General features: G+C 41.8%; 1 long non-coding RNA gene across 2 annotated transcripts in view; it reads left to right on the plus strand.

Annotated features, from left to right (window-relative positions):
* Positions 1-12255, plus strand: part of LOC136789800 (uncharacterized) — a 33046-nt gene that overhangs the window by 10635 nt on the left and 10156 nt on the right. The window contains exons 3-5 of one of the 2 annotated variants that reach the window (XR_010828815.1): positions 6167-6187; positions 6773-6901; positions 9911-9935. This is a non-coding gene — a long non-coding RNA (uncharacterized lncRNA). The remainder of the gene's footprint in view (positions 1-6166; positions 6188-6772; positions 6902-9910; positions 9936-12255) is intronic. The other variant, XR_010828814.1, reaches the window with a different exon arrangement.

A 12255-nucleotide genomic window follows, 5' to 3' on the forward strand; every position in this document is an offset into this window, starting at 1 on the left:
GCTGCTGCATCTCTTATGCTAATGTTGTAGCCAACCCAGCAATGCTAAAGGAACGTGGCAGCTGCAGGTGATGATCACAAACGGAGAGGTAATGCCCATGGTAAAGGTGACTGCAAAACCTCTTCCCTAACACCTCTATGGGTGTAGATTATGGTCCTGTGCTGGTCTGCTGCCAAGGCCCCGGCAGATATTTCATCCTGTGACCCCACTCTGAAGGCATGCCACCCGGCCCTAGGGTGACTTGTAATGCTACTTTTCCCTGGAGCTTTTATGAGGGTTTACTACAAGGCCATAATTGTCCAAGGCCTGCTCTTACGTGGAGGAGGGGACTTGAGGTGGGTCAGCCTCACACCTCAGGGGATCCCACTGACTTCAAGACCATATGTTCGCCTCTGGACCCTGGAGTATTAAGCCATATCCCCAACAGAGGGCATCAATTAGCAACCAGCCACAAAAAAATAAAAAAATCAGTGATTTCCCCACGAGCTGTCAAAGAGTAAGCAAAAAGTCCTGTCTTGCTGGATCTGGAGCTTCACATTCCTCAGCCATGGGAGCATCTGCTCACGAAACCCTGCCCTATCGTCCCGGCCATTGGCACCAGGATTGCTGGGGACAGCAGCCTTTGTGCCCAGCGCCGCACCCAGGCCCTGCACTGAAAATGATCTTTAGGTCCGAGGAAATAAATAGCATGTGGTCATCTAATTAAAGACCATATCTTAAAGCTTATATAACATGGGGCCAATTATGGTTGCCCTGGTAACTTTAATTCTGGTATTTCCAAATTTCAGGCTTCAGAAAGTTTTCTTCCTTCTGTTCAACCTCTTGGCATTTGTTTGCTTGCATCTATGTATTGCCAGATCCTCTGCTTCTGATCACACAACCCTCCTCCTCCCAAACACCCCTGTGCCTTCTGCAACCTCTTTTCCTCTCCTTTTAACTCCTACCTTCCAGCTACCTTCTCCTCCTTAATGCTTGGACATGGAGAAATGGTTGGTTCTCATTTCCAGTATTTGGAACCACAAATATTTGGGGTGGAACCAGAGGGAATAGTTTGGTCAGCCCCTGCATCTGCTGCCCAGAGCCTGGCCTGTGCAGAAGGAGCTGTTGCTGAATTCATCTGACTCAGCAAGTCTGAGAGGAGTGTGTGCAAAAGGAGATTTTTTTTGAGGAGAGCTGCAGAAGACACGTTCTCGCTATCCTAGTGACCTCTGCGACCAAGTCCCTGCTTCTTGCTGTGAGGGATACTCCTTCTCTTCTGCTCAACACAATTACACAATTTGTGGCTTGAAACATCCAATAAAAAGGGCTTTTTTAAAGGCACATCTGTATGAAGCCATGTAGGCAAATTTCCCGATATGTTTGTTAGTACGTAAATATGTATCTGAAGGAAGCTGAAGGAAGCTGTTCTTCCTATTTTTTTTTTTTTTTTTGGTATACCAGAAAGATGTCCTGTGGGCAGAAGGGATGAATGTGGGGGATTTTCTAATTCTTATGACCCACTTTGAAAAATAAGAGTCATACGTTGAGTAGTGGATTATCAACATTCTCCTGTGACATAGGCTCAGGTAACTGCTCCTTAATGCCAACTCTTATTTGCAGAATCACTCCATGGCTGCAGTAAAAATCTCTGCAGTCCCCATTTTTCCAAGAAGCATCCCCAGGAGACATGAGGATTCAGCCTGGACTCATCCAATCTAAGCTGGGGCACTATATTAATATGTCTGGATTCGGTTCATGGTGATCAGAAAGCTTTGTCTGCAGATGATGGAAGCACCTCTGCAAAGTGGTTGGGTTTACATTCTGGAGAGGCCTCTGCCTCCCTCTTTAATGGTTACATGCTCCTGACTCAGGTGCATTTGCTAAATATTGACAGAGCCTTCCTGCCTGGCTCATGCAATCGGACACCGAAGGGGAGTGCAGCCTGGAGGGAAGCTGTCAGCAGACTTAGCCTAGCATTTGGTTTCCAAGCATGTAAGGAGCCGTCCCTGTGTACTGAAGTTTTGCATAGCTCAGGGTTGCTGTTGTGTTCATTTTGCCTCTCGCTCAGAACTGTGAGGCTCCTTGCTGGCAAACCTCCCATCTCGGGAAGCGGGACTGCCAGCCTCAGGCACTCAGAAAACATGAGTCAGGTACCAGAAACACTCTGTGACAAGCTTAAAGGCAAGGAGGTGTTAAAAAGAAAAAAAAAGAAAAAAAGAAAAAAAGAAAAAAAGAAAAAAAGAAGATGGTTCTATCCTTCTGAGTTTCCTTCTGGTTTCTCAGGCTTTTAGGTTTGACTAAGATTCATGTTTTCCAAGCCTTGTCCTGCAACAGCAAGGCCTGGAAACTTAATTTTCTGCAAGAGAATACCGAGATTCTTATGCAGAGTATATTTCTAGGAGCTGTGTCTTTAAGAAAAAAATTGAAATAATGTGAGATATAATAAAAAACATCGAGGTTGGCAGGATTGCAGAAGAGATGGTAGGTTGTGGCTGTGAGAGCAGTGACGATGAGCAAAGTATAGAGTGTCGGTCTGAATCTGAACTCTTGTGCTTATACTGAGCTTACGCCAGACTGGGTCTACAAGAATGTTAAATTTCCTCTTTTTCTATGTATTTGAAACCCTGATTTTTTCTTCAGATCCCATCCAGCAATCCCAACACTTTGGTTTTGATTATTTAAAAAATTGTCACTAAAGCAGTGCTGCCCTACATAGCCATCTCAGAACTATTCCCTCTCCCTAATTAATTGACATTGGCATGACATTTATTGGATGTGTTTTTAATATTCCTCCCGCCTCCCTACCCCCCCTTTTTTTTTCCAGTAGGAGTGGCCAAATCAGCCATCCTCACTCAGCTCATGTGTCATTAGTGGGTGGAAATTTACAGCTTCTGAAGTCGAGCAGAGATGAAGCAGGGAGAGGAGTCAGGATGCAGCTGGGGAATCGCGTCTTAGTCATATCTGCTCCAAGCAGTGATGCAAAAACAGAGTTGGCCCCAGATGTGATCTGCACTGCCTTGATCCCTACCCCGCCGCAGGACAAATTTCCTGGGGGAGGGAGGCTAGGAAGAAGAGAAAGCAGTAGTTTAATGGGATTTCATCTTCCTGTCAGCAGCACTCAGTCTGACGGGAGAGGCAGCAATGATGCACAGTCCCCAGGAAGTTTTTGGCTGCGTCCACCCCTACTGTGCAGTACAGCTTTATAAACAGCTCTTCCATGGCCTCTCTCAAACACTAATTGGCAAAGAGCACTTTAAAACTGCTCAGTGCGCATTAAAATCCTACTTTTATATATATATATTTATATATATATTATTATATTTATATATATATAATATTATATTTATATATATTTATTTATATTTATATTTATTTATATATAATATATATTATATATTTATATATATTTATATTTATTTATATATTATATGTGTTATATTATATATTTATATATAGATAGATATATATATTTAAAGGAGCAGCTTATTTATATGTTTTGAACACTACTGCACAAGTGATTGTAGATTTATTTCAGAAAAAATACGCTGTATAAAAGCCCCAGAGAATCTCTTCTCTGAGACCATTAGGATTTAATTGTGGAAGACAGAAGAGGAAAAAAGCAAAGGACAACAAGTAATGGATTGTTATGACTCATGCTGCCTCAAAGGCTTTTTTTTTTTTTTTTAGGTGGTGTTATGTTTATTGTTATTACATTATTTTATTATTAAATATGGGTTGACTTCTTATGGTAAATCTGGGCTTAAAAATTACTAGCCTAGTACCCATGAGAGGTGTATAAAAAGTGCAAAATATTGGTAAAGGGACCCATTAGGGAGAATAGAAGTGTTAAGCTAACATAGAGGTAGTTTTTAGACATATGTTAAACCTAAAGATAGACAAAAACCTTGGGGATTTACCTGGAAAAAAAAATATCTCATTACCAAGATGCCAAAAAAATCTGGACTGAAGAAAAGTAGCAATTAAAAAAGGAACAGAAAAGTAACAGATTTTGGGCTTCTGTACACATATACACACAAAAAGAAAAAAGAGAAGGGACGGGAAGGGAAGGGAAGGGAAGGGAAGGGAAGGGAAGGGAAGGGAAGGGAAGGGAAGGGAAGGGAAGGGAAGGGAAGGGAAGGGAAGGGAAGGGAAGGGAAGGGAAGGGAAGGGAAGGGAAGGGAAGGGAAGGGAAGGGAAGGGAAGGGAAGGGAAGGGAAGGGAAGGGAAGGGAAGGGGAGAGGGAAGGGGAGAGGGAAGGGGAGAGGGGAGGGGAGGGGAGGGGAGGGGAGGGGAGGGGAGGGGAGGGGAGGGGAGGGGGAGGGAGAGGAGAGGAGAGGAGAGGAGAGGAGAGGAGAGGAGAGGAGAGGAGAGGAGAGGAGAGGAGAGGAGAGGAGAGGAGAGGAGAGGAGAGGAGAGGAGAGGAGAGGAGAGGAGAGGAGAGGAGAGGAGAGGAGAGGAGAGGAGAGGAGAGGAGAGGAGAGGAGAGGAGAGGAGAGGAGAGGAGAGGAGAGGAGAGGAGAGGAGAGGAGAGGAGAGGAGAGGAGAGGAGAGGAGAGGAGAGGAGAGGAGAGGAGAGGAGAGGAGAGGAGAGGAGAGGAGAGGAGAGGAGAGGAGAGGAGAGGAGAGGAGAGGAGAGGAGAGGAGAGGAGAGGAGAGGAGAGGAGAGGGAAGGAAGGGAAGGGAAGGGAAGGGAAGGGAAGGGAAGGGAAGGGAAGGGAAGGGAAGGGAAGGGAAGGGAAGGGGGAAGGGAAGGGAAGGGAAGGGAAGGGAAGGGAAGGGAAGGGAAGGGAAGGGAAGGGAAGGGAAGGGGGAAGGGAAGGGAAGGGAAGGGAAGGGAAGGGAAGGGAAGGGGGAAGGGAAGGGGGAAGGGAAGGGAAGGGAAGGGAAGGGAAGAAGAGAAGAGAAGAGAAGAGAAGAGAAGAGAGAGAAGAGAAGAGAAGAAGAAGAGAAGAGAAGAGAAGAGAAGAGAAGAGAAGAGAAGAGAAGAGAAGAGAAGAGAAGAGAAGAGAAGAGAAGAGAAGAGAAGAGAAGAGAAGAGAAGAGAAGAGAAGAGAAGAGAAGAGAAGAGAAGAGAAGAGAAGAGAAGAGAAAAAATAAGAAGAAGGAAGGAAGGAAGGAAGGAAGGAAGGAAGGAAGGAAGGAAGAGAAAGAAAGAAAGAAAAAGAAAGAAAGAAAGAAAGAAAGAGAAAGAAAGAAAGAAAGAAAGAAAGAAAGAAAGAAAGAAAGAAAGAAAGAAAGAAAGAAAGAAAGAAGGAAAAAGAAATCCAACAGAAAATTAGGAGTACTAAAATCTGGAATTATTATTTCAGTCTAGATCTATATGAAATGCATTGTAGTCTTACCACTGTTTACCCCCTCTGCCTCAGTTCTGATTTTAAAGCAAAGTTTTGTCTCTCTTGATGAATCTTATTTTGTGTCCTATATTATTATTGCCCAGCATGTATTTCCCATTCTTTGGCCTCCCCTCTGAAGCTCAGACATAGTGTTTTTGAGGAAAAGGACTGTCTCTCATTATGTGCTATCCAGATTTGAGCACCGTAGATCTCCAAAGGGTCTAATCCCCAAAGAAAGATGCTGCCAAATTCTTTGCTGGTGGCCCAGTTTTGATTTCAGTTTTTGGCTTGGGTCTTCATTCCTTGTTGCAAATCCAATGTCTGGAACTATCTGAAGGCTTCCCAGGCATTCTGTGGCCTCAGTGATGAGGAGCGGAGGTCAGGCTACAGAAAAAAAACAGGGATGGGAGAAGGGAAAAAAATGAAACTGATCTGGAGAGTCTGGGAAAGCTGTACAAAGGGGATGGGAGGAGAGAAAATGGTAGAGATTCCTCATGAGACGAGATGATAGAATCACAGAATCATAGAGTGGTTTGAGCTGGAAGGGACCTTAAAGATCACCCAGTTCCAAACCCCCTGCCATGGGCAGGGACACCTCCCACTAGCCCAGGTTGTACAAAACCTCATCGAACCTGGCTTTCAACACTTCCAGGGATGAGGCCTACACTTTCAGGGATGGGGCAAGATGTTCTTCTCCTTTCTACTCTCTGTTTAGTAGACACTACCACCTTAACACCTCCCAGATCCTCATTCAATGCAGCAAGTAATGGTAGTAATAACAGCAATGATAGCAGTAGCAGCGGTAATAATGATAATGATAATCATAATCATAATTTATATTTTCTTCTCCACAGGCTACCCATCATCAGGTCAACGTGAGTAGAGTCTCTCTGTGTTACCTTCTGGGATCCTTCTCTAAAGTGCTTTCATAATATACTTAAGTGCCCCATCTTATCTTTCTCTCTGTCAAGCAAAGTCTGCATCAGTGCTAATATGAAGGTTAAAAGTAAAGAAAGGAGCATTATCTCAATTATCATTCCAGGCACGTGGTGTAATTGTGCTGCTGGCTGCTGGCCATGTGGTTCTTGTGGTAGCAAACAGTACTTTCCCTCAGAGGTCCCAACCGTGCTGTTTTCATACGGGATGGAAAGGTCAGAAAAATCAATTAGCAATATGGGATGTTAAAGAAAGCCAAGTCCAAATGTGACTTCAGAAACACTTTTCTGAAAGATGAATGTATCTTTAAGAAACAAATGGACATCTGTATAATTTTTCAGAGCTGCTTGTGTTTGCTGCTCCCACTAGAAAAAGCCAACATTCTCAGTCTGTACAGCAATGCTGTCATTTATTTCCCATACAGTCACAGCTTGGGAATCTAACAAGAGACAAACTGCTGAACTTGTAATAATCCAAGAAAAATCCACAAAAGCTAACCTTGGTCCTTCTGACACGATGTTTAGCAAACAGACACACCAACTAAGTCAGCTGAGACAGAGGCAGAAACAACTTGTGTCTGCAGGAGTCATCCACCATATACACCATGATATGGAGGTCTGACAACACCACCGAGTCCCAGGGTGAGGGACCAGGTAAGTGGGCTGACATAGCTCAGGTTTCATAGTTAGATCAGGGAATATCTAGATTTCTGAGGTTTATTGCCCATGTAGTACTACCTTGGGCAAGTCACCTTCCTTTTAGCAGCTTCTAATAGCAATACCTGGCAGGGGCATTGTAAAGTTTAATGGAGTGCTTCACTATCCCACTGTTAGAGATGTCAAAGACTGTACAGTATTATTAAATTCACTGTCATCTGGCACATCAGTCATCTTCAAATAGTTTAATTTAAATTGCATCTCTGATTGCTTTCTAAAATAAATATTTTATTTCTCTCATGCAGGAATGTGTAAAGTAAAATATAATCTTTCTGCCCACATGCACAATTTAAAGTCATATGTAATATATTTGTTAGATATTCATACTCTTCCTCAATGTTTCTTTTTCTCATTATAAGGGAAATCATTTAGAACAGTGAAAGCTACTCAAGATGTCCCCTGGGCTCATCTCTTAATTTTCCTACCTAGCTGTATCATTCAATTAGATTTTTTCTCTTTAGTAGGTGTTTTATATTTTAATGTGATGAATACTAACAAAACCACACTGGGCAAAATGACAAAGACTGACAACTCTCTAAGAAAACAGTCCTACATTTCCTAGGCTGAGACCACAGTAGCTACACAAACCACATGCACTCTAATGACATTAATGTCACTTACAGAGCATGTTCTGTAAAGAAGACAAGAAAAATTGCCATCCAGTTGATGCACTTCTTTTGTATGATGCTTTGCAAAAACAATAGCAAAAAAATCAGGTCAATTTTTTCTACCATTTATTGAACTAGGTGGAAATACGATCTCTAGTGAAGCAAGGGAGGAAATTTTGAGTAGGTTGACCCATGGGAACCCCACTACAATATTTCAGATCCCATTGTGCTGAACAGTGGCTGAATGTACCCTGAGAAGTAGAAGGCTTGTTTTCAAATATGGAATCACCAGCCATACTAGAATTTAGAAGTTCACATTGGAAATGAGTAAGCATTATCCAAATAACCTGCTGTGTTTTGAAATTTGACTTTATCCTTCTTCCTCCAGAGTCTGTGATCTGTTTAAAAAGTGTGGGATTATGGGGGCTAGGGAGCATACCTCATCTGATACATCTGCATTCCCCCTGTCACTGAGGAGGAAGGACATATTAGACAAGTTAGCTAAAGTAATGCAAAAAGTAATTCTGAAGTCTCCAAGGAGAGGAGAGTGCCCTTGAGTACTGGGCTTTTAAATGTGTCTCTCAGTGAATATAAATTCACCAAGAACTTGGCACAGTCTAGAAGAAACTTGCTTTGGGAAAGTTTCACAGGAAGATCATTAACAGTTACCACTAGGTGGAGGCTACGAATATTGCCTCTCCTTGGAAAACTTGTTGTTACCATTATTGTTTTTCCAGAAGGATTCCTTCCCCTCATTTCTTTATTAGGGAATTATGGGGAAAAAAAAAAAAAAAAAAAGATCAACATCTCAAGACACCTAAAAAGTGCAAAGCCTCTTCCTATCGCAAAAGCTGGAAAATGATCATTAGGAATACAGATAATTTCTGTAATGTAGGGCCAGCCCTGATACTTTATTATAGATGATGTTATCCTGGCTGGGGACATGGCAGAAACTGCATATGACAGCTAATTATCTTAACACTGTTGAAAGTTAAACTTTTTCTCCTTACCAAACATGCAGGTACTAGGAGAGACCATCAGACTAGGGAAAGAAACGCATATAAAACTGAAAAAAAAAAAACACAAAAAAACAAAAAACAAGAACAACAACAACAAAAAAAAAACGCCAGAGAGAACTATCTCATTTACAGCTGGTATGGTACAGATTGTCTCTCTGCTTTGGCATCCCTGGTACAATTTGATTTTGGTCAGTCCAGTAAAACAATCATTCCTTTAACTATAGAAAAGAGCAATTTACTGATTATCTGTTTCCTAAAAGCATTAAATACTGAGTATCCTGTTCCATTTCCTGTCAGATATTCACATGCAATTAGATACAGGCAGTGGGAATGTGATGTGAAATGGGTATTTTGTTCTAAAACATGGCACTGTGCCTGTGCTCTTCCCCATCTCCTTGAGCAAAGTTCAAGTGCCAAAATGAAAGACATGTTTAATGCCAAAGGTGATTCAAGTTCAGTCCAAAAATAATTCCAGACAACTCAATTCTGAATTCTTTTCCTTCTAAACATTTTTTTTTTGAGGGAAATGGAAATACTGCTGGGTGTTTGAGGCTGGGATGCTAACAGCAAAACTTCTTGCAAGCTATTGAAATGTCAGCCACTATTGTGTACAAAATCCACCATATCACTGTGGAATTTGGAAAAGGAAGCCAACAGGGCAGCCGCATTTACTATGTACTTGCAGAGTTTTCCAAAGACTTTAATTTTCTCTTTAAAATATAAAAATGCTGTGAGAATATTTTCTTCCTATAACATTTTTTTTTGCCCTGCTTCCAAGAAACAGGAAAAGGTGCCCTCATAACTTTTATTTATTAATATTTGATTTTTAAGACAGTCTAGACAGCTTAAACATGAAATTAAGAAATAACGGGTTAAGTATTGGGTGTGAAATAATGTATATAGAAAAATCTGATTTTGTATATTTGAAGAATCTTGTTTTTTCTTGCATACTATTGCAGAACACCCTTGGACTTTTTCTCTTTTTATGTAGCTTCTCAGCCTATTAATTCAAATTATTTCTGAGAAAAAGCAGATTTGTTGCTCACAATGATGATATTTTGAAACATGGAGTCCAATAGAAATGAAACATGAAGCCATGGACTGTTTTCCCAGCTTCTTCGATACGAATTTTTGGGTAAGTCCTTTCATCTGAATAGACTTTAAAGACAGAACAGCTTTCAACACAAACAATTGATATGTGATATAGGCTAACTGCAGTCCATAGAGGGCCCTCAAAATTAGATTCGGAGTTTTGAATTAGATTAGACAGTACCATGGTGGAGTCAAAAAATAAGCTGACAAACCAATTTTTTCCCTAGCTGCCCAAGAAAGGTCTTGTTGAAGGTAAGATATCTGAAGTTTTCTGAACAATTTATTTGATTTCTGTGCAGTGGAATATTTGAGCAAAAAAAGTGGGAGGAAAAAAAAAATATGATTTTTTTTTTTAGCAGATTCTTCTTTAGCAGGGAGAAGTGGAGCCTTCTGTTCACCTGAAGAGACTTTGACTACTGCTTGTGTTATCTGAAATACAAGAATAGAAAGAATCCAAAGACTTTGCACCATCTTGATTGCAGTAAAGTGTGAAAATGAAAAGATACAGAACTGTGATGGGGAAATGACTCCTTTCAAGGACTTTGAAGAAAAATGCATTTGTAAGCCTCTTGGGAAAGAGAAAAATGAAGAACCAGTGGCCCAACCAAAGCAAAATACTAAATGAACTTAACTAGGCCAGAACAGAAGGTATAGAGGCAACATGCAAAAAATATTCTTGCCACTTCACAGAGGCAGAAAAGCAAACAGAACTGTAGTTCATGCAATGTTGCTTGGACAACCATTTCCTAGAAGAGTTTAGTTCTGAGATTAATGCTATGGGGATGTAGCTGTGCAATGGATGCAGAGACACCACTCACTCTGACCAATTCTGAGCCACCTACATCCGAGCAACCTTCAGCAAGAGGCTGTGGAGCTCTGTTTAACATCACGCTGAGCCTGACTCAAGATGCAGTACCGAGCAATTGGGCTCCCATCAAGCCCAGTGAAACCAGCCAATTTGTGTGCTGGAACCAGCTTGTCTCTGGCTTGCTAATGTGCATCCTTCTACTTCTCTGAGACATAATGTCAAAGCGTCTCAGCAGGGAGACGTGTGAGAAAGCTTTGTAAATAATAATACATGAAAGAGAGATAGAAATCTATTCACAAAAATGGAATAGTGAGCGTGAAACAAAAATTCATTAAAAATGTATGACCAGAGTAATAAGACTAGCTTTGTTTTGGCATTGGCTGCCTGCAGAAAAAAAAAAAAAAAAAAAAAAAAAAAAAAAGGAAGGAGAGAATCATATTACAGAGATGAAAAGCAAGGGAGGCAGAAAAACGGATTAAATAGATAGCTATACACTTTAGTTTTAAGGATTATCATCGAGAACCATATAAATCTGAGCACATTAAAGACCAGGAATGGCAAAAGGGGCAGTTGGAGGATGTAGAATTAATTAAGGAGAAAGACAAAGGCAGAAACTGCACTTCAGAGAAAACAGAGAAAGGAGTGCAAAATCTGCTGACTTTGGAGAAATCAACAGCTGGATCTCTGGATCTCCTTGCCAAGAGAACAGAGACCAGGGAGAAGGGATGTGAACAGGTATTTGGTGGCTCTACACAGACAATATCACACTGTTACTGTCAACCCTCGCAGCACTTCACTTCTTCCACAGTCCTTCGGAGCAACGTTTCCCAATCTTTTGAGATCTGAGGCCCCCTTCAGGAAGACGCAGCCACCCACATCCCCATCTTGTAGCCCTGCCAGGTGTTGTGCCAGATGTTTTCCCATTAGCATCTCCCTCACTAGCCTTTCCTTCCTGCTGCAAGGAGGGCTGGGGAGCTGGTGAAGGTATTTCATGATTGCAATACTTCCTCTGATTTATTTATTTATCTATTTATTTATTTTAGGACAAATAAACAACTAACAAAAAAAAAATCAGAAAATAAGTTATCATCCATGTTTCCTAGGTGGGAAGGTCCTTAATATCCTTTGACTGACCTACAGGCCACAAAACACTGCCAGTTCTGCACTAAGCGCATTATGTTGTGCAATGCTAATTGGCATTTCTCATTAGCTCTGCTCCCAGGCGTTCTGGCTAGCTTCTGTTTACTTCTGCCTATCAGCACAGCAGAGCAGGCAGACCCATTTTACATGGCACAAAATCAGCTTAAGAAGGAATTGGCCAGTAAACCTGGATTATAGCTACCACTGGGAAGTGCCAACTGGTGGCTTCTGGAGAACTTCTTCAGTCACAGTCACTGTGAGTTTGTCATGCTCTCTGGTGATTTGAATGAAGCAGGGGATTAAGACTTGAGGCTCTTTTGCATAGGATCTTTTCTGATCCTATGCAAAAGAGCCCAGAGGCCAGCAGCCTCCCCTCCCTGTGGGCTGCCTCCCTGCCTCCCCAGCTGGGAGCACCCTGGCACCAAAGGCTGAAGACATTGCTCAGAGATGTGAACTCTGCTCACTTGAGTAAGCCCGTGATAGAGGAACCCATGATACTAAATGGTCCGGAAAATAGTTTCTGTCCTTCACTTTTTTGGCCTCAGAATAATATAGCACAGCAGTGCCCTTTGCTGTCCTCTCCTTCACACAGATCCATTCATTTCTGAGTTTTGTCAGGATTGC

The sequence above is a fragment of the Anser cygnoides genome, chromosome 2 (genome assembly GCF_040182565.1).
Source record: "Anser cygnoides isolate HZ-2024a breed goose chromosome 2, Taihu_goose_T2T_genome, whole genome shotgun sequence".
Lineage (NCBI taxonomy): Eukaryota > Metazoa > Chordata > Aves > Anseriformes > Anatidae > Anser > Anser cygnoides.